This window comes from Galleria mellonella, unplaced genomic scaffold (assembly GCF_026898425.1).
Source record: "Galleria mellonella isolate WM207_F2 unplaced genomic scaffold, CSIRO_AGI_GalMel_v1 utg38, whole genome shotgun sequence".
Taxonomy (NCBI): domain Eukaryota; kingdom Metazoa; phylum Arthropoda; class Insecta; order Lepidoptera; family Pyralidae; genus Galleria; species Galleria mellonella.
In genome coordinates, this window is record NW_026442090.1 from 6848283 (window position 1) to 6870974 (window position 22692).

A 22692-nucleotide genomic window follows, 5' to 3' on the forward strand; every position below is an offset into this window, starting at 1 on the left:
GCTTATATCCAAAACGGCTGGGTCAATAAACCTTTATACCTACACATATAAAAAACAACATAAATTGTAGCTTATAAGTAGGTAAATACATTATTTTGTTTTGTACACTCGATTAGATAACCTGGATATAAACGGTAACACACAGGCGGCAAAGTTTTGCCAACTTCACTCCCTATTACCATTAATGATCGATCAGCCTTATAAGAGAATTGTATCTAAAAATACTTGATAAATTCTTAAGCGACTTCGTAAGGAAAGGAAGTTCTAAATTTGATGAAACAAATAATACAACGATGTATTTTTTGTTAGTATTTTTAAACCGATAATGAATATTCTTTTTAAGTGATTTCCAAATGCAGGAAGTTTTTAATTCAGATGTACTTTCTATGTGTTACGCAATATCTTACATATATCTATATATTGCACTTGCACAGAAGATACAGCGATTAATTTAACAACTTGTTAGCAACGTTGGGCTTATCTCTTAAAAGAGATCTCTCACCGCTAACCCAATGCAGTTAGAGAGAAAATAATTAGCGGGTAATCTACTCGCAGTGCAGGAATTATCTTCACAAATGTAACACCAAGCCTGATACTTATTTTTGTAATTGATGAAGTTTACTCTTATGTTAGTTCCATTTATTTTATCACGATTGAAATCACTGCTTGAAAGTAATATCCTGCTTGCAATTATTACAGTAATTACTTTATCACATACTACATATCTATAGCCTTCTCACGGGAATGGCAAATAACAAGTTTACGCGGGAGTAACACCAGAAAATAGCTAGTCGTATTATAAAATGGGCTCTACTAGCTACTAGCCCTTAATTAATGACTACAAACAGGTGCCTACACAAACCCAAAACATATTTATTCCCAACGATTAATAGGCGCAATTAATCACGTTAGATACCTACCAGAAGGTGCTCGCGGCATTTCCCCACACATTTTTCTTGATTTAAACCGTAAAGAAGGTCAAAATGTTAAATGCGAAGTGATAAAACTTGCAGGAAAGCTAATGATCACAGGCACGAAATATACTCATCGGCTTTAACCTATTAAACAAATATTTTACTCTAAATAAATTTCTATTCTAGTTTATAATGTATGTATGTATTAAAGGTTATTAATATATAGATAAAACAAGAATAACAAACAGAACAACAAGTTTGTTCTTTTTAAGTAAAATGTCTGGGCACTGACCGTGATCAAATAATCATCTCGACCCACTTTGAAGACTTTATTAATTAATGATACGTTTAATTTTTATTTATTGTTTGTAGTATTATTTAGTATGTATTGTTATGTATTGTTTAGTAGTTTCAGTTTTTAAATCAAAATTTTTTGGAACACAATTTGATTATATTTTATTTATTAGCTTTTTTTTATTTATCGGGCTTTTTAAACTTTATATTACATATATTTGGTGAATTTATAACTTAAATTGCAAGTAATGATACCCAATGTGAATAAAATTGATATCATATTGTAGATGATGTAATGACAATGCTATCTAATCGCCAGATACAAGGATTGTATCATGTTAAGTTGATATCTCCCATATTACAGATGAGTAGGAACATCCAGTCCTCATACAAAACACTCAACATTGTCCGACTCCTCTATTTAGATATCTATCATCATGCATCATCATCATTTCAGCCATTATCCGTCCACTGCTAGACATAAGCCTCCCCCATAGACTGCCATAAAGAACAGTCCTGAGCTACCTGCATTCACTGACTCCCTGGGAGGGGGGGTCGTCCTACACTGCGTTTAACCGTACGCGGTCGCCACTCAAGAACCTTTCTTCCCCATCGGTTGTCGATTCTTCGAGCTATGTGACCAGCCCTTTGGCACTTTAACTTGCTTATTCTTAGATATCTATAAATGCTATTAATTAAGTACCTACAGAAGAATGTACCTAATTCCTAATTGTAATGGAGTATTAATTTACTTGTTTTTAGTAACAAATAGCTTCAAATTTACTATTACCTAAGCAGGAAATACAACGAAGATGCATAGTATGGCTAAGCTTTTTGGCTATATTACCCACTTATCTACTTTTATTCGAATCAATGGAATGTATTTTTAAAGAGGGATTTAAAGATGCACTGATTTGTTTCGAGAAATTGTTCTGTCGTAATTGTTCGATTTGCCGTTTGCCCGCCTATTTAGTTCTCCAGAGTCGGAACTTCGTAATATAAGTATATATTGTATATTTTATTTAGGCAGTAAAGTATAAAAAAAAAATTATATAACACATTTATAATACAGCTAAAGCTAAAATAAAATAATAATGTGACATCGAAGCAATAATACATGACTAAGCTTAACATTAAACATATTGGGCCACACTAATACGAGTAATAATGTTAAAGTGTCGAGTAAAATAATAGTGATATGTGACTAATTAAATGCCACAAAACGCAAATGACATAATACATGGTCTCTACGACGACACAACATCATGCTTACTTAGGTGGCATATCGTTGTAGGTCTACACCCTGGAAATTTCCTGTAATGAAAGAAAATTGGCAGTAAATATATGCAATATCTGTAATATTTGTCACGATCTTCAAAAAAGGGAAAGTTCTCGAAATAACTATATATAATAGGTACACGGTTACATCGCTAATTCTAAACTGATTTTCCCACTTCTTTTGCAATCAACAAAGATTAATCCCGTGTCGTTTCCATATTAAGTTACTGACAATTGAAGCCCCCATATATGTTTGCGAAGCAATATCCTGGTCGTTGTAAAACAGAATCTATTTATAAACATTTGTAAATATTTTCAATTGAAAGCCTACAAAATATTTCATCTTTCATCTCACGATTGATTTGATTTATTATTGTTTCTTCAGTTTTATACTACTATTATCTTTTAGTTAAACATAAATACTTAATATAAAATATATCTTATCGAAATTTTCAATTCTTTAAAACTCACCTGGTGACCCTGTCGAAATTTATCGATCTTAGTATATATGCCTATATATCTGTACCTTCGCTCGCAATACAAAGCTACCAACTTACCTCAAACCGATCTCATTATTCATTCAACGAGAGAAACCCGTCTGTATCAGATTTCTGTCGTCTAGAGTTTTACGATAGGCGAAGATAACAAGGTACAATTGATCTCCATTTGTTCGCTCCATTACTACTTAAATATTTGAATCTGCCTATCCAGTTACAAAAATATTGATTATCCTCTCTCTCTTATTGTTTATTGCACATAATGTCATTTACGAGTAACAGAATATATATTTTTTTTATTTTTATATACTTTCTCTATTTTTTTTTTGATAATGTAACGGACATTCATATGCTCGTTCTTACTTTGATCTTTAAAACTGAGATAATAACGTTTAAAACTGCAAGTATTTTCGACAAGCTCAATAAAATAAATTTAAGCAATTCTATTGCTACATATATATATATATATATATATATATATATATATATATATATATATATATATATATATATATATATATATATATATATATAGCTTCTATAATAATGTTCTTCGGCAAAATGTGGACAAATGTTACGTACTACAACGATAAATGTTTACAAAGTACTTGGGTACACCCCACGTATTATTACAGTCATGGGCATACAGGATAATAAGGCTACTTGATCCCTCTCATAAATCGCGCGATCACGAAATCGATTCAGCCCATATGTCTTGGTGAAAGTTATTTAGTTTTCATTTTATTAACATTGTATTTTTGTAAATTTTATATAACTTGGCATTTGAATAGTAAACAAGCTGATAACCCAAGTAATGGAAAGTAATAAACGTTAGCTATAGATTTTTCCTTACAGTTACATCCTGAAGCATCACTCTCTACATCTACATTATTATAACTACATAATACAATTTTAGTTCAATCTTACAGCGAATTAATTGCACTAACTACTATGAACTAAATTTATTAAAATCTAGATTTAAATTTATTAAAATCTAGATTTAAATAAAATTTAAGTTAAATTTAGTTTTTTAATTGCTTCAAATATAAGACTAATATACTAACAAATTTTAATTTATTTGATACGTTCCAAGAATGGCCCTACAGAGTCAAATTCATTATTGAATCCCTTCCGTTACAGAATACCTGTCCATAATTATACCCACCACTTGATATGGGTCTTTTATTATGAAAGAAATTTTCTTGAACTTGAGCTTACTTTTTCTACTTTTGTAGTCATTTTCATTGTATTGCGTCATTTTCGGAATGATAAAGAGTGATGATACATTCATTCTTATTTCATGGCCACAAAAAAATGATTGTATTGGTATATATCGTTGGTAATAGAGGGAAACTTTGTACAAAAGTCGTTTGCTTGGGCACCTCTGTCCCATTCGTGTTTTTTTACCGTGAAGCAATTGTGTTTGCATGGCTGTGTTTCGGTTCGAAGGGTAAGATATGGCAGTAAATTTACAGGGTACAGAGGAATAACACCTGAATCCTCAGGAATGGCAACACATTAGGAGGTTGAGGGGTGGGAGGAGGGTATCATGGGCGAAACAGTATACTCTGTTATGTCCTTGGTACTGCTCATGTCTATAGGCGACGGTTACCGCGTTCCATCAGGTGGGCCATCAGCTTGTCATTCTAAGTTGCATAAAAAAATATATATGTGTATATTGTCATACATTACTAAAAAGGAAATTAACATTAGAATGTAAAGCCCTTTGTTGTTATGTGAATGTTGTTAAGTACTCAGTCAATCTACCCCACAGCCGTATATACTTGTATACCCGTATACCCACACCATAGGCCATAATCCCAAGAAGGTAACTCAAGTAAACAAGTTCAGCCGTTGCCAATTATCTTAACTGTTTAGGCCGCAGAACTGACTCCACCTTCACACCAATTTTATTATCAGTTGTTATATTTAGCCAGTCTCTATACCTGCCTTGGCTTGAATAGTATGGATAGCTTTAATAAAGCCTATATTTATTAGGCTATTGATGTCCATTGGTTTGAGACATATAATCTTCAGATGTGTCATTCGCTTGTGATACATGCCTGATTTTTTAGATGCTTTATATGCATTTAATAATTTACTTGTTCATATTTCTATTATCATATAGAAGTACAATAAAAAATCTCTAATCATATACATATATATAATATATTGCACATAGGTACACGATAATGATTGTTAATTAGATTTATGTTTAACTTGTAAATGAGAAAGTCTGTTTACTTTATCTAAATTTTTAATTATTTATTTAATTAGTTCAATAATGTATATCGTTTTGAATATAGCAATAATTTAAATATAAAATCTGATGAACTTAAAGGATCTATTTAGAACTTTGTTTCTTTGAAAAGAACAACAATAATTTGTTATATTCATACGTTCATAGAATACCAATATCTATTTATTTCATCTAAATCCATGCTTTTACGTTTAAATTTTAATAATAAATAGAATTATTAACAGATAGTATCTACTTTTACATGTATTGATCATCTCTTCTACTATGAAGTATACGCTATTTACCTAAATTAAACAAACAAAGACCTATAATTGACTATCGAGACACGTCATTATATAAATTCGTGTCGACTTTATATCATCAATCTACAATTTTTTTTTATACTATTATTTGTATTTTCGGTCAATTTGTGTGGCAACAAATAGCATAAAACATAAAATAGTATTGCTATATTTTATCGATTTATTATAACTGGTAGTTATAATTATTTACAATGTAAATTTTATGAGATGTGACATTTCAATATTAGAATTTATATATTTTGGTCCATAACATAATTATACTAATCTGTCTGCAATTCAATTAATGTAATCTATGCATAATGCATCAGCAATGACGCAAACTGAACTAAACTCATTTATGTAATGATTACAAAATTACTTTGTCATTCATAAAATCTGTCATTGCCAGTTCCTGCAGTGATAGAATTTGTTTCGGGTTTGTATGTGAAAATGACATTTCGATATTATTATGTCCGTTGTTCGTAGTTACGTAGACGCTGAAAAGGTCACAGCTAACAAAGAGCCTCCCGCGCACTAAACGATTAATATGAGTATGTACCTGCAAGCGAATGACTTGAATTTATAGCGTTCTACAAATGTCTGCTATTTAATAAATACACTTTTATCCTTTTACCTTTGTACAATAAATATATTTTTCAACTGTAAATATATTTGTTTCAAACGATAATAATAATATGTTACAAAGTTTTTGTTTGTAAATAACACAATTATTTTAAAGAAATTGCACATATAACCAGTGCATTTTCTTAATAATTTAGTAGCGAAGAATATAGAATAAACCTAAAATGCATATGAAATATTGCCATAATAATAAAATTGTAATGATACATTTGTATCTACACGGAGACCATCTGGTCTCCGTGTTGTACCTACTGCTGTTCTACAAGTACGCCATTACATTTTAACAGCCTAATAAACCTTCATTATGTACATACGCCTACAGACTATTTTATACTATATTTATGAGATACATTTGCAGAAATTCATATTCCAAAACTTTTTTTTTTATTATGATACAAAAAAGTTTTTGAGTTAAACGAATGTACGTCACCTATTTTATTAACTGTTTATATCAATAAACAGTTACCACATGGACCATATTATAGACCGACATCATTTTAAATAGCTCATAAAACCTCTAGAAATTTGTGTTTAATTTTTATTAAGCATTAATAGAGCACTGTCTGCAAATTACTATATAGGCCCCATAAAATAATCTGCATTATTTTTGTTGGATATCAACCTCATACTAGCAAACTCAGCAAAGCATTAACTAACTCCTTTGATTTTTATACCTATTATTTTGTAGTACCGTTGGTATAGATACAGATTCTACATTATACTTTATTTCAAGATTTATTATTTTTGTTTTCGGTAATATAAAAAAAAACATACACGCTTCCGAAAACACATCAAGGATTTCAATTGTAATATACATTGCACATATGAAACACACATCAATCGATTAAAATTTACAAATGATGTAATTCGAGAATGTGTCACTTATAAAGAGAATAATTAATTTCTCGAAAGCACACGCTCGAATTTAGCCATTTTCACACTTGTCTTGCAAATGCCTCGTTTGGTAAGGGGTTACGCATCCATAAATCCTATTTAGGCTTGCTCTCTCATACAATATTGTTAACACAAGCATTAATTTATGATATAACATTCGTTCTTCTTGCAACATCTACCCCCACGTTATAACATATTCAAAATCTCAAGGTACCTACCTCCATTTTGACTAAGCAACGATCTTATCACGGGGGTTTAATATCTAAAGTTCAAGCTGAAGGCCTCTTATGCTTCATTAAGTCTAGTTATGCGTATAAGAAAGGGTCCAAAGGGTTCGACTTACTTTAAATTATCTGTAAAATTACACAATCTGGAGTTTATTTCGTAATACAAGCAGATAGAATAACATTATTTGTGTATTAATTATCTTTGTTAATACACAAATTGTCAATACTCTTGTATATTATTTTAATATAGGAACTTTATTGTTTAAATTTTATTTGTAATTAATTATTTGTTTCTAAGTTTTTCTAAAATTCACCACTAAGATTTTGATTCCTAGTCCTGAATTAATAATGTGATAAGATTACCATTCGTAAATTATCCCTTTTTATACTAGTTTCAACCTTACACATGTAAATTCTATATAATATTACTGCAGGATCATTTTAATAAGAGTAATTCTGCACTGTAATATTCTACTCACTACACGGTTTACTCTTCATACTAAAAGCGTTATCTACTGCGTGAATTTTAATCCGCGTATAACTATTTTTCCCAGACTTTTTACTAAAAATACATTAGTTTCGTTTTTTATATTATAATACACACTTAGTTCCATCAGAATTCTGTAGAAAAATAAATAATGCAGTGAACAATGTAATAATTATGTTAATATATTTTGTGTACTATTTTGCTAACTTATATTTTTATTATTGGCTGAAATCTGAAATTGTACGACTAAGCTTTATGGTTTGCTTGTTGTTTCGAAATTCGAAATGGTTCAATACAGATTAATTTGTTCTCCATTTGATGTGAAATTAAGTCAAAATACTATATGTCACTACTCGTTTTTATCCCTAGGACGACATGACGACGGGAACAAAGCACTTTATAGCAGTGCAAGCAGTAGCAGATTTATTAGCAGCTGAGTAGACTGGAGGGTAGGATAGCAAATTTCAGGAGCGGTAAAATTGGAGCCATTTTTTCTCTTTATTTTTTTGGGATCTTTGTACATTGAATGTGACAATGACAAACTCATCGTACCTCTAGTAATTTTATATAAAAAATATAATTGTACTCATATATGATATGATCATATAAAACGATGATAATTAATTAATTATCATTATTTTAGCTGCATCCGAAGTTGATTCTGCTAATGGAATATTCTACATATAATCCGTATATTATAAATTCATTATTGATTAATATATTTTAATTAATATGATTGTGAAACAAGGTATTGTAAATTAATAGGGACGGCAAAATTTAAATAGTTTACACACAATCGGCAAATGTGTACATCAACATAACCTAAGGTGGATTTTGTGAAACCTATGGGTTCCGTAGGAAAGTCACCAGAGCAAAACCCTGGTGACTTCCTGGTGAAGAAATTATTTATTTTTAGCTGTAAAATAATACAACAGTTAAGTGCAAATACTATTTTGAAATACTAAGTTAATATAAGTAAAAATAAAGATTAATAGAAGAGTTTTACTTATAAAATATCGCTAAAATTATTTTTGTTACTTAATTTAAAGTGTTTTTAATTTATACTCATTTGATATGGGGTTCCACAAAATAAATAACAGTTAAGGATTACCAGTTCTATGCCAAGACAACTGACCGACATAGATATAGAACAACCTCTTTTTTTCAGAAAAAGACCGGTACCAATTAATAGTTTTTTCATGTACATTAAAAATATAAAGTTAAGATAGTTTGTTCATTACTATTTGATTGAAGCCTAAAATATTTATTCAAGATGTATCCAAATAATAGTTATTTTAAATAAATTTAACACCTTTTGTACGTAACATATATGATTTATAAAGTAATAGCCAACTCCCAACATATCACCACCCCAAAAACATTAATTATTCTATCATTTAACTATACGTCAGTGAAGAGCTCATTATCCTAAAATAAATAACAGCACCTCTCAAATGTATCAAGTATATTATTTTAATATAGCTACTGTATTAGAAAATTCAATATATGCATGTTAATTATATTTAGATTAAGTAAGATGCTAACAAAGCGAAATCGTACCAAAGATATTAATTAATATTTCTTGAGGTGCCACTTTATAAATGAAATTAGATATTTTCTCTCTATTACGTATGTCGGTATAATATTAAACCATCATATAATGATACAGCTAAAAGATACTGTTAATTCAAAACTTTTATCAGTTACATTTTAATAATATACATTTTTGCAAATATAAAAGCTTGTTAAGACTATACAATAAAGATAAAATTACACAGAACATAATATTCACTTGTTGGTACATAATTACCTAATCAATAACTTTAACATCGTGTTGTGTGTAATTTAGAAACGTGACATCAAAGGAGCATAATAATACATGCCCATGGATATTATACCCTTTACGTAGAACTAGTCATTGAGTAGTCCAGATAAACTATGATTTTAAATTTCACCTTCGATGGCCGAGCCCACTTTACTTGTTTGCATTATTTTATATGTATATATTTACTTTAACCCCATATTTTAAAACTCTCTAATATCTTACTGCATTGTACACATAAACATAGCTACGATACCCTAGGATAATCAAATAAACATAATCTAAAAAAATTACAACTCAATTATCTGCGATATGTAATTTATATTTTAGTGTGATACGAAGGCTTTAGTCGACTGATTAATCCAATTTTGGGCACTTGATATAATGTGTAGAATACCAATATTTTTTTAATGAATGAAGAATGGAATAGTAGCCCCTCCTGTACTGTAGTAAGTAATAAGTAATGATAAGTAAGGATGAAGGCCTATCATGACAAATTCATTGGGAATTAACCACGACATTTCCCAAAGAAAACCGTGTGGAGGTTGACCTGATATAGTATGTTGCATTACTAACGATCCCTCTCTCCAAATTACTACACTTAAGAGAGTGGTAAAGTTTAATAATACCATTGCCGAAACTGTTATATGTTATTTATTGATGATATTAACTATTAGCGGACAGACATTCGGAAATATAAAATTGATTTATGCACTGATGTCAACCAGATAATGAAAATTATGGTCAAAGGGCTAATAGTTAATATTCTACCATATTTCAGACACTTGATAAAATATTCGTATATGGAATACTTTACACTATTCATAAATTCCCACTGCAAAATCTCATATACCTAAATGTTAATGTTTAGTACCTTCAACCAAACCATTCATTTTCTTTTTATTCGTCATAACGATGTCACTACAGATTTTATATAAAGAGACAACATTTAACATATATACTATTTACTGTTTCCGCGGCTCCGCCTGCGTGATTTAATATATAAAAATCCTATATGCTAAGTTAGGATGTAACCTACTCATGTACCAAATTTCATTCAATTTCAGTAATTTATGTAACATCCATCATCATCTTTCCATCATTACAAACTTTCACATTTATTATAATATATTATTGGGATATCTATCAGTGTAAACTGTTACATAATTTTTGAACAGTACGATACGATAGGTATGATCTTTCAATGAATTCAGCCCAGTGTGCAATTAGATACGTTAATTTCTTCATTTTCACTAATCATATTAAATACTTATATGAAGTTTTGAATATTGGAGCGAATTACTAGAGAATTAACCTATTAATCGAAAATCTCTTTTTTATTCCAAACCATATATGGTACATGTCACATCATGATGTCGACCACGAGCTCAATCTTGTGAATAAGGATAATGAAGCTCTAGGTCACGCTACTCGCAGAGCAATCGCAATACTCGTAACATGTAATGATATGAACACGTTCATTTCATATCACATCAACTAGATATCTACCTACTGTTGACAACAAACCTCTTTTTATATGAATTTATCTTTTTTATTTTATATTTTTCTAATTTGAATATGTCTTTTTACAACTTTTTTTGGGTTTTCTACTTATTATTGATATATGTATACTTAAAGCTAATAAAACTGGCTAGTCTCACAATATATTTATTTATTGCTACTGCCCTTCTTTTTTAACAGTATACGATTAATACTTACCTACTATTTATGTTTTTTTAAATTATTAATCAGTAGTATCTTTATTGATTAGTTAGTTTTAGTAATATTGCAGGCTACTATGAATATAACTAACTGAAATATAACTGTTATTCAAATCTTAGAAATGTTGAGATTATCTGCTGTATATATACTAAAGTAGATAACATCTAAGGATCTTGATTGGCAACAGTTTGTAGAATTTAATTAACTACGCGTTGAATCACTTCCGGTGGTATAATGTAAGTATTAGCTTCGCTAACAGCTAGTAAATTATGTATTAAAATAGAATACTATAATAACTTAATTGACTTGAAATTGAGAATTATTTTTAGCCGATTACATTCATGAATCCGTTTATAGACGAACTAGCTTTTACCTGCGGCTTTGCCTGCGTGAAAGAAATATGTTCACTGACTCGGAGAAAAAGTAGTCTATAACCAGCTCCAGAATCCCTCCATCTCTTTACCAAAATTGATTATAATCGATTCAGCGGTTTTAATGTCAAAGCATAACAAACAATCAAACTCACTTTCACATTTACAATATTAGTTATGGATTATATTGCATACATTACAACACTCTTTGAGGTATCTTCAGAACTTCCTTGCTTTGATAAATAATTATTGGAGGATCAAATACCCCTTCTTCCGCTACTAGACTATGGACTGGTAGTTTTTTATTAATGTATGAAATTTTTCCAAAGGCCATCTTACTGCCACAGGAAAGGCAGAATGAAGTGTGAAAGATTCTCGTTCACTAAAATCTAAGTCCAATATATGTTGTTGATATATTCAAACAGTATTGCCGTGTCTACTGGCATAGAATAGGTTTCCCTTTCCTTTTCTGTAAGTATCGTAAGAAGCAACTGATGGAATATAATGGTCGAGGAATGGACAGCAGCGTTCCTCTTAAAACATCATCAAAACCTAACTGCGTTTACCAAACCGCCCGCCAGGCGTGGTAACTGCTAACAAAGTTCTCTTTTTCGAAGAGGCCTATATTCAACAATAGACAATAGATTGCTAATATGACGATAATTATGATGATTCTGGCAGTTACAAAACTGTATAAAATTATAAAATATTTTGTAACAATATGAAGCAAAGCAAAAAATTATGGCGGTAACGTCTCTTCGTAATAAGAATAAATGCAGAACCCTATCACATGCGTGCTTAACAGGCTTTCCGTCGGGTTTATTTATAGATATTATATTACATAATAGAACATTCAAGAACACTAGGTCAATTCGCTATTCCGCAAATATAATAACAGATCTCTCGCAAGATTTACCTTGTTGAAGCAGTGACTAGATTTAGAATTTGATTTCAATCAAAACGTGAAATGAATATTATAACAGTTTAAGTTTTTAAATACTATATATTTATTGTAAGTCTATATCTTCATAGAAGCTAACAAAAGCAGCATAGAGAGGAAGGGATTGTTAATAATGAAGACTACCAATCCTATTGCTAGCAATATATCCTGTCAGATCGACCTCCACGTGGTCCACCTGGAAACCACCATGCTGAATTCCAGGTGTATTCTTCACGTTGTTCTAACTGACCTGCCTTTTCATTCTTACTCATCATCCTTCACCGGTACCCCACCAGCGTATACCGTTAGCGCAGCCGAGGTTACCATTCTATTATCATGCATTAAAAAAAATAATACCGCAATCTATGCTCGGCAAGAACCATGATATACAAGGAATAATATAAATTATTGTATTCTTTATTAGTTTCCAACTATTTATTACAAGTTTTTAGTAGTTTGTAACTTATAAATTTATTTTGTACTATCGTTATGTAACTTACAAAACTCTCATAAATAAAGTCACCTTATTCTTTAAATTTCATGAAGCCATATACCTACATTTAGTGTATTTCAACTAGAGCAGAATGAAAAGGTAACCAAGTTTGTTTGAAGTTATCACAGAAACACTGTATAAATAAAATTAATAACAAATCGCAACATTTTATCTATTAATCAGTTTATATATTAATTACCAATAGACTTAAGCAGCATGTCTTAGGATCGAATCAATAATTCATTTGTTTACATTTTCGATTGCAACAGCCAATAGATATATGCATGTTTACGAAGGTAAAAAACCATCAATTAACGTATATTGTAATGACTAAACAGTATTACGTATAATGTAATTGATTGAAAAACAGAATTATTCACTTTGACATGAATTGAAGGAAGCACATTGAACCTATTATTTATAAGTAAATGGCAATGGCTTCAATAGCTATTATGCCCCTGGTCCGGTACGCAGCCCTAGTGCGACTAAGGTTACGCATTGTTTGTCTTTCAGTAACGATGACATTATACTAATGTATGTACCTATAGTCAAGGTAATGTTTATGTTGAAAGTTTATATGGCACCATAGATTATTTTTGCACAAATATTGTCTATTTGTATTTTTTTTTCTTTTTTTTTTTAATCGGTAAAAATGGTATGGTAACCCCGCTTGCGCTAACGGGATACGCTGGCGGAGCACCAGTGAAGGGTGATAGATGAGAATGAAAACGGGCCAGTTAGCCCATCATGATGAATTCATCATGAATGATAGTTTCCAGTGAGAACCGCGAGGAGGTCGAACTGGTTAGGTATATTGCTAGCAATGGTATTCTCAGTCTCCATTACTAACAATCCCTTTCCCTCCTATTTGTATATTACCTTTAAATTATATGACAGGATTAATCTCCATCGAAAATTTCAAATTAGGTATCCAACGATAAATTCACTTGTCTAAGGGGCACGTTAATAGCACTGAATATAAATTCTAACAGTGCATAGATAACGTTTATGGCCATTCAAATCTCTAATATACCTCTAAAGTCCACTATTCGATGAAATATTTCTTCTTTAAAGTACTTATCCTGTCGTCGGTCTTGGATAAATTGCCAAAATAATATTATTTCGTCAACTCACTGCGCTTTCTTATCGTTGAAAGCGCCATTCTTAACCAAACGCTTGACGGAATGATACAACGCTGGGTGGAATTCCGCCATGTCAACTCTGAAACGCTTTTTTATTCTATAGGAAAAAATATTACTTACAATGCATAAAGTTTTAACTTTCATAGAATAGCTGTTACTTTGCCCGTATTAAATCAGTACATATATTAAGTTTGTATGTTCTTTTTTCAATGGATAATAATGGAATAGTGACCCCGCCTGCGCTAACGATATACGCTGGCAGGACACCAGTGACAGATGATAGGTGAGAATGAAAAAGCAGGTCAGTAAGCCCATCGTGATGAATACATCTGAAATTCAGCACGACCAGGGGAAACCGCGTGGAGGTCGACCTAACAGGTCGACCTAACCTAACAATAGGATTGGTAGTCCGCATTTCTAATAATCCCTTCCCCTCTAAGCTCGTATAAGTTAGGATATACCCTACCCGTCTACTAAATTTCACTTGAATCCGTCCAGCCGTTTAGGTATGATTAAGTAACAAAATTTCACATTTATCATATTAGTAATATAATATACTTAATTCTAACTATTAACATGCGTCTAAACATAGTAATAGTCGTACATTCAAAACTTGCAAACGGTACATAATCCACAAATAATTACTTCAGATTGTGGTGCGACATATTAACATGTGCTGTTTGTTGTAACAATGATGACATGGATTTCGGGTCTAAAACGTAATCAGAATAATGTAAGTAACATACAAATAATATTAGTTAACGATATAATAATAAAATCAACTCAAACACACGACACATTTTGTTTTGAGGAAATAATTCATTTTCAACACACAAAAAAAGATTAGCTTTTCAATTGGACTATATTTTTTGTATGCATAATCATGTTATGTGATATCACCGTTACTCGTAATTCTAAACCGATTTTTTTAACTGACCTAACGAGTTTACCTCTATAATGAGTACATATAAGTTTATGCAAGATTGAAGTGTCTTCTTTTTGTAGAAAAAAATGTAAAATAAATTAATAATGTATAATCGTTTATAATTTTTTGTACAAAATAGGTAAAACGAGGTGGAGAAATATGATCTAAAATATATAAAACCTATTTTGTAATAAGTGAACAATTTGCAAATGCGATTAAAAAGAAATTATGAAGTTACCAAAAGCATATTAAAATATTATATACAACAAATAAGATAAAATACTTTAAATTTTCAAGAAAACCGGTTCTTTCGCATGATCTGAATAAAAAGTAGCCTGTCCTTTTTCATGCTAAATGAAATCTGGTAGACACGTAATTATATCAATAAATTATTGTCAGAGTGTGGCGTTGAAGTATAAAAAACAAAATTTTGACATAATATTAGTAAGGATTACCAGTAAAAACTTTATTAAATACCATTGGCAATTGTGAATATAAAATATATCAAAGCAACGTATATTGCATTTGTACAATAAATTCACAAATGACCATCGATTGTAACTAGAACAGAGGAAACAACAAAAGTAGCGAAAACCGTGCGGTAACTTTAACTGGTTTTTATTTATTGCACTGACCTGTTTCTGTACATGAAATATAAAAAATATGCTCATCAATTTTTAATCTTCTTAACTGACGATTAAAATTGCTATGAAAGTAAAAATCACAAAATTAGTTTAAACATAAATTTAAACTTTCTTTTATTTGGGCATAAACATATGTTAAACCCCGTTTTATAGAAAGACGTCTAAACATGTATTTAACACCTGTTTATCGCAAGCTTAACTGCTTTATAGTAAAAACATTTAGGTACCTACATAGATATACGTTTAACAACAATAGGCCACACCATTTCTGGATGAGGTTGCTATTTGTGGAATTAAATCATCTCTGCACTCATGAATGCCAAGCCTAATATTATATTCATAGTGGGAAAATGATATATATATATACACTTCTGCGAATAGCCACATTTGGATAAATATAATTTGTTTAATCCGAGAAACAATTCATAGGATTAATTTTTATAAATTAGAAGAACTATACTACATACTGGTTTTAATTTTAAATTCCACCAAACATCACCAGTCTTCAACTACAAGAAGCTATAGTTTCTTAGGATGTTAAAATAATTGTCTATTAATTATATATTAATTATATTTTTACTAATATCAATTTATTTAAAAAAAGCCTTTCAAATGTCATTTTATATAGTCCTATTCTTGACATCTCTCTACATTCATATATCACTTCACCATATTGCATAATAATCAAGACAATATAAAACTATTATAATATTTTGAGACATTTTTTCATCGACTTTAGATACTTTTCGAATTGGCATATGTGTCGTAAAAATATCTACAGATATACGATAACGAAATCGAATCATACAAAAGAAAATATGTGGACCACGAAATGGGTTTATAGAAAAACCGAATATTTTTGTGATAGAAGTAGGTATGTTTTCTTCGAGATATTCCAAGTGAGGGCTGGACCTTCGAAGCTCGAAATAATTTATAGCCATAGATAAAATAAACCAATATTATGACATCTAATATTCTTTATTTCTATAATTCTGAATACCTTAAATGTTAAAGAAAATCGACTAATTCATTTAAACACAGTTTATTTGTTATTTCGTATAAAATTTTAAATAACAGTTGCAAACAAACTGATAACACATCGTAACGGTATCATGAGTATTATAATTATAATATTATGTACATTTAAAACCGAAATACAATACCATTAAATACAGTTTTCAGTATTGTACAGTACACATACACAGGTGTATATATTTACTTATTATTGTAATATATGTTTAATTTTATCTGGGTATTGTTAAGTTTTATCTTTACTTGTACAGTTTTTACCCTCGATCTTCTATAGTTTTCTTTCAGAAAACTTTAATGTTTTCAAAGGTTAACTGTAAGAAATCCCTCTATGGGTTAAGTTCGCCATTGTGTATTAAATCTTTTTTATTTGTTAAATGTAAATCATGTACAACATAGTTTTTACAACAAAATCAACAACAACCTACCCTAAAAATAATAGAAATATTTCTCTCTGTAAGGGTTAGCCCTACAGAGATAAACATTGCTTATTTCTTATAAAGATTAATTGTTCATGTCAAGACAATGTTTACCTAATGCATGTATAAAGCACATATGGCACATGATTGATTAAAACTAAGTAATTTTTTATCGTTTTTATAATTTCTGAGTATATATTTACTAGTATATATTCATAATCATAACTACCTCTGATATATGGTTATCAGATATATTGATGGTGGATATAAATACACAGTTATAAACTAAATAAGTATGGATATAAAACATTTATATCTTAACAAAACATTGATCATCAAGTACTTTCGGTTAAAAATAGATCTGGACTGTTTGTGTGGCCTCGCAATGCCCGACCCTCAAGGGAAACAGGGAGGGATGCTACAGGGAGGATCAAGCAGCCCCACACACACCCTCAGACATGATTTATTTCCTTAAGATCGCACAGAACAAGATTTAATAAGGTTGGAAGAATGTGAGCAGTTTCACCTACCTATTCACATAACTGGAATAATATAAAGACAGTCTCCAAGTTTATTTGAACAGCAATAAGCAATTTCCGGAGACTAATAAAATCCCTACGAAAATCAATGAATTTACTGTAACATAAATAAAACGTTCATGTGTGTTCTCGCTAATTATGAGAGCGGCTCGGGGTACGAAGTAGAACGAAGCGGGTAAATAGAAAGGGAACGGGAAACCGCTGCAGCACTATAGATGGTAGGTATAGACATAACAACTTAGTACCGACGCCCACACATCACTTAATGCCTAACGGAATATAGTAAACGACAGAGATTTAAAAAGAAGCAGATTCTCAATTCACTATTGTTGTTTTCTTTTTTTTGTTTATTATGCAAAATGTTCACTAATTGTAAGCCTATTTTTATAATTCTTTTTGCTTTCATGAGAAAATTTATATGCAAAATTTTAAACTATGTATCTCATCGATTCAGCAATATTATCAGATGAATATATCAAGCGCTCTATCTAATATGGGGGTAGGATCACCTCAATAAAAATATCTCTAGTAATCTTGTACTGTCCCTTCACTCACATCAAGACAATTACAGACGTTATTCGACAGTACTCGGGAGAATGAATGATCTCAAAAATACTCGACTATAGTTTCTAACACAAAGCTACAAAGCACCTCCCGCCCCTCAGGGCTGAAACACATAAAAGATAATTTGCTGTCCATTGTATTTTTGGATTTACGATGCGACATTGCAGCTTCGTAAATACTATGGTTATAAAGACATCTATTTAGGATATTTTAGCAATGCTTGTCATTTTCTTGAGTATTTATAGATAGATAAACACTTTATTTGAGTCTTATATGGCACACGTAAATTAACAAATGAATTCATACAATCAAATTAATCACACTTTTTTAAAATAAAAAACAAAAGATAAAATACAGAAATATGTTTTAACCATGTGTACGACAAACAGTGGCTTAAGTATTATCAATTAAATTAACGAAATGTAAATAAGACACCTAATAATTCATTCGAAAACATACTTTCATCTGCTTATCATGCTATATGTACATAAATATATTAACGACCCCTTTACCCGTGCCATTTCTTCCTGAAGGGCAAAATATTTGCCTAGCATTATGACGCTGGTCAGGCGGTTTGATGTAGTGTTGATTTCGAATTTTCTTTTTCCTGCACTGGTATATTGCGCTTTGCGGGGATGAAAATAAAAATATTGTATTATTTCTCCATTGGTAACGAAATGGGAAATTGTCAAGCTACTTTATTTGGGGAATATAATAAATAAATAATTACGTGAACAAGTAAATCTGTAAAAAGTTTATAAAGTTTATTTTTGTTGAAACAACGCTCACTTTTATCGTGTCTATCTTTATATATAGCCTATTTCAATAGAACCGCTTTAACCAAATCTAGACTTTTTCAAGGTAATAAATAAATTTATAGTTTTATATAAATTATCATTGCAAAATTCGAATAAAAAATACATTAGTGAATAATCTAAACAGTCAAATAATTCATTGATTTGAAATTTGTACTACTGTTGGACATTAACAGTAGAGTAAATAGTTGCTTCCATAGGCATTATCTAACGTACCAATTATTCGTTTGTATTCATTTTCATGAAGTTCTATTGAAATATACTATAAATATAATAATTTCTACTCGTGCATACATCACATCCATCCATCACCCATAATATCAATTATTCATTATATATAAATTTCACATCATGGACATTTCATACAGGGAGGAGAAATTATATAGCATCACTCATCCGTTAAACTGATTACAATAAACGAAATATCATTAGTAATAATATTAAAATGATTACTAAAAATATTTACGCACGCCACATTGAAGGCAATCACAGCTGCTAAAATTTTATCAATTGATTCGTTTTTGTCACATCGCAAGCTGTATAGAATTATAAAATCATGTCATATCTGTGACTGTTTTTGTTTAAGTAAGGATGCTAATTACTTAACCAATTTACTTATTTATTTATTCATAAAGGAAAACCGGGCTATACTGGTATAAATAGAAATAATCTAAGATTACAAACGTAGCCACTAATAGGTTCTTATTTATAGTAACAAAATTGATTAGCGGTACTGCACATGAAGCGACAGAAGCAGTTATTAACAAAAAATTAATGAGTAAAGAAAAAACAAAAACTAAATATAGATGCTTAAATAAAATGTGGCCTTCTATCAATATAACATACACAAAGAGTCTATAATTCAAATAATTGCTTGCTTAGTTGGTCTCTCATTGATATTTTTTTTTATTTACTCGTATATTACAATAGTGGTAAACAAACAAACATTATGATAAATAGCAAACTCTACGGACGTCTACAACACAAGGTGTCACGTGCGAGAAATCTATTTGAAACAAATCTAAATACAGCCCTTTTTGAAAACCCTTACTGCCTCTTGCAGGAAGCTCATTATATAACCTGAGCAATGGCGTAAAGGATAGACAACTTTATCGTGTACTTCCTAGAAATATATACTGGAATCTTTTAATTTTATTTTAATTAAATATATATAATAATACTTTTAGATAATGAAAATATATTTCGCGACTGCTATAAAGCAGATGTACAAAAAAAATATTAAATATAAACCAGTTATATTGTTGTTTTGTTTGCTTTATGTATACTGTTGCTCTTAATTAAACCTTTTTTAAATTGTTAATTTCGGTACTGTTGGGGAGCGCTTTTCATATTTACGAACATGTATGAATTTTGTATTCCGGACTCATATTTAACATACAAACTCATAACAGACAGCAAACAGTTGCCCTTAATAGCACATAAATAGAGTTCGCAGTCTCCGAACAGAAGGCCAAATAATCTAAAAATTAAGAAATATTTAATATCCTGTTCACAACAAATTTCTAGCAGTTAGCAATAGTACTCTAAAAATAGCGTTATCCAATTACTGAGCCTCTGTCGCGAGCGGCGGACAGTTTACGAACTGGCCTGTAGGTATTCGTTAAATATGCAATCAGTAGCTACCTGTCCCCGTCCCCGTGCTTCGTGCTCATCGCTTTGTGACGACGAGTTTAACATTTTGAAACTATTTATTAGAATCGATTCTGATACGCTATTCTCTGTCGAAATCTTTAAAACTAAGTTTTCGATTTATTATTACATTGAAATTATTATAAGGATCGGTTTAACACTAATTTTCAATATATATTTGTAGCAGAAATATTTTGTTATGGATAAAGATGGTACACCTGTAAAAATGGTAATGAAATACAATGACGAACACCAATTGAAGATAAAGTAAAGTCACTACTACTTCCGAGGGGCCACCATCTGGTATGATGGTATATTCCTAGCAACTGTATCTAAAATCCCCATTAACAATCATATATCGCGCTAGCGATCCACCCTGGCTAGGCATGGGTAGATAGAAAATAATGTATATGCCCATGTTACTCTCTGTTAATGAAATTTATTATAGGTGAAGGAATTTTTAAAATCAGTAAAGGGGTTTTTAAATTTATCAATTACAAACAAACATAAAAAAATCAAATCTTCCCTCGTTATAAATAGATATTAATATAGATAATTACACTTTCTCAAATCTTTCAATTTTTTCAAAAAATTCAATTTCAGTAAAATGTTAATTACAAAAATGGATTTAACATTTTAAAATTGAACTTTATATCTGTAACAATATTATTTTGAATTTAAATATATTATTTAAAGCCTGCGAAAAAGAAATACTTTTGTTCTGGAAGAACAAATATTATTATTGTCAAATTAATCAAATTCAACGCATCAAATGCTTACAGTCTATACTCTGTACAGTTTCTGCCATTCTTTATATCGGAATGTTAAAAGATATATCATGTTGGTAACTATAGTATTTACATATATTATCCTGTCATTTTACCGATGTCGATCTGAGGAGTAAGGGCGACATGTCAAGTCGCTGAACAGGGTATCTATGTCACGTCACAAGGAATACAGGAAATATCACATCCTTAATATCTTACTAATATTATCAATGTACAAGTTTATAAAGATGTTTAGTTACTTGTTACTTAATCATAGTTAATTAGCGAAATAGATTTAAATAAAATTTGATGTACAGATAGATCATATCTTAAATTAAACTAAGCCCTTGATATAACTAGTATTTATTAAAAGGCGGTACTGTATTCTAGCTAACAACAGTGATTTATATATTCATTTCTTACGAATAACGCTAAGAATTGTCAAAACGCTTTTTAAATAATAATAAAAAAATAATGCATTAATGAAATTACTTTTTAAATGTTCCTTAAATTATGATCATGAAAAAATTTCAATCGCAGTTTCGAACTAATATATTTAACCCAAAAACTATATGAAGCAATCTCGAGTTACTAAACTAGCCCCTATTTTAGATTGAAGCGTTGTAAGTTGGTTTACTTTTACTTTGTAATACTAAATTACGTTTGTTTTACACGACTTAACGGAACGGCATAAAAACTTAGAGCTGATCTGATAGAAAATGACAAGAATAATACCATAGTCGTAAAATACACTTATACCAATCATGCTATGCCATTCTTTAGGACGAAGAATGTATAACATATTTTACCTTAATTTAATCAAACATAATTTTAATCAAATATCCACTTTTTAATTTCATATATAAACTTAGTATTAATGCCGTATTAAGACGGACTTTTTCAGGCAGAAAAACCTGTGACACTACGACCTTTCCATGATATTCTGTGCTCGCCCTTCATATATATAATTTTATGACCGTATCACACCCTTTAATTAATATCAACGGCACCTATATAAATAGCTGGTAGTAAATTTAGAACAATGTATAAGGATGGAAGTACCATTGAATGCTCGT

At 30.3% G+C, this 22692-nt stretch overlaps 2 protein-coding genes across 4 annotated transcripts in view; one reads left to right on the forward strand and one right to left on the reverse strand.

Annotated features, from left to right (window-relative positions):
• The window catches only part of LOC113523000 (uncharacterized), a 180047-nt gene that overhangs the window by 77020 nt on the left and 80335 nt on the right, over positions 1-22692 (forward strand). The gene's annotated exons all lie outside the window — the stretch shown is intronic.
• The window catches only part of LOC113522601 (CD82 antigen-like), a 102933-nt gene that overhangs the window by 38778 nt on the left and 41463 nt on the right, over positions 1-22692 (reverse strand). Inside the window, exon 3 of one of the 2 annotated variants that reach the window (XM_052897870.1) lies at positions 2482-2522. The exons of the other annotated variant lie outside the window; for it this stretch is intronic. The gene's annotated coding sequence lies outside the window, so the exon portion shown is untranslated. The remainder of the gene's footprint in view (positions 1-2481; positions 2523-22692) is intronic. 2 annotated transcript variants of the gene reach the window in all.